Source organism: Lepus europaeus, chromosome 20 (assembly GCF_033115175.1).
Source record: "Lepus europaeus isolate LE1 chromosome 20, mLepTim1.pri, whole genome shotgun sequence".
NCBI classification, from domain to species: Eukaryota; Metazoa; Chordata; class Mammalia; order Lagomorpha; family Leporidae; genus Lepus; species Lepus europaeus.
In genome coordinates this window covers 64,963,342-64,965,095 of record NC_084846.1, presented here as the reverse complement: position 1 = coordinate 64,965,095, position 1,754 = coordinate 64,963,342, and positions in this window count along the sequence as shown.

Sequence of the window (1,754 nt, the reverse complement as noted above, 5' to 3'; positions counted from 1 at the left end):
CGCGGCCTGATGGAAGCGGCCAGGAGGCGCCGGGTCGGCTCGCACAGCCCGTACCTCCCGTCGGCGACAAACGCCGGCCGCCACCCTCGTGCTTCCGGGCGGGAGGCAGCGGCCAGGTGGCGTCGGGGGACGCGGCTCCCTTCACGGGGCCGTCCTGGGCCCTCCGGGGAGGCGGCCCGGCAGAGGCCGCGGGGCGCGGGGCCCCCAGCCCAGGCAGCGCGGGGCGCACAGACTCGCGCATGCGCTGAGGGAGCCGGCAGGGGCCGCCCTGAGGAGGCGCCGGCGCCGAGGGTGGTGGCCGCCGGAGGAGGAATCCAGGGGACATTTGTCACGTGGGCGCCAGAGCACGTGGTCTCCAACTACACCAAGCCCGGCGGCGTCGAGGCGCTGTGGTCACGGAGCCGCCCGCACCGGAGGACGCCGCTGCAGCCCGGCCGGCAGAGGGCAGTGCGGGCCACCCCCACGCCGGGGGCCTCCCGCGTGGGTGCCAGGCAGGGCCGCCGCGGTCTCGGCAAAGCCCACAGCCCTGGGGAGGCAGGGCTCGGGCAGAGGAGGGGACCCCACCCCACCCCACCCCACGGCGCCTGCACCCACGCAGCTGTGAAGGGCGGCCTGCGGCCACCCCCACACCGGGAGCCTCCCGCGTGGGTGCCAGGCAGGGCCGCCGCGGTCTCAGCAAAGCCCACAGCCCTGGGGAGGCCAGCGGCTCAGGCAGAGGGGGGGGACCCCACCCCACCCTACCCCACCCTACCCCACCCTACCCCACCCCACGGCGCCTGCACCCACGCAGCTGTGAAGGGCAGCCTGCGGCCACCCTCCCCAGCCGCGGCAAAGGAACAGCCTCCTCGGACCTAGGGCCGCGGCAGGGAACGCGGAGGGCGCTGAGGGCGCGTGAGCAGGCCCTCCTGACAGACCCCAGCACAGGTGGGGTGGTGCTGGAGGGGGAGATATCTCGCTGGTAGCACCCAGCAGGGCAGGTGGGTTCAGGACGCGCTGAGCAACCCTGGACGCCCCCAGGGGCACTCGCCAGTCCCATCAATCCTTGGCAGGGCTCCCCCACCCCTCAGCAAACTGCCAGGCATGGACCCCAGCCCACAGGAGACAAACCCCTGCCAAGCACAGGAAGCGGAATTTAATATGGCTAAGGGACACCCTGATGTAGGTGTGTCACCAGGGGCATGGGTGACCAGGAGCCAACCCAGGACTAACACAGACAGGGGACACCCTCTACTCCCCCTCCCACCATTCTCTCAGTGGCCACACCTAGGAGGAAGCTAGGGGTCATGGGAGGCCAGCATGGCCTGAGGCAAACAAGCCCTGGCCAGCACAGACTATCATCCTGCCCACAGGTACACAAGGACTGCCCACTGTTCCTGTCCGGGGGCCTGGGGGCCAGAGCCACTCAGAACCTGTAGTGTGGAGAGTGGACAGCAGACTGGAGGGCGATCATGCTGATGGACTCAGACGGGTCCAGCAGTCTGCCCGGATGTAACCTGGAAACCTTAGGGCCAGGAAGGTGGGCAGCCACATCTCAGACCCCTGCTGTGTGCTTCTCTGGTTCTCAGCGGTCTCTGGTTACGCGGTGGCCCCCTGTGTCCTGGGTGCTGAGTCCGTGGACTCGGCCAACCTCAGATGGAAAGTATTTGGGGTAAAAACTCCATCTGTTCTGAAGATGGACAGATATGATATCTTGCTGCTATTCTCTAAATGATACATTGTAACGACTACTCACAAAGCATTGGCCTTGCAGACAC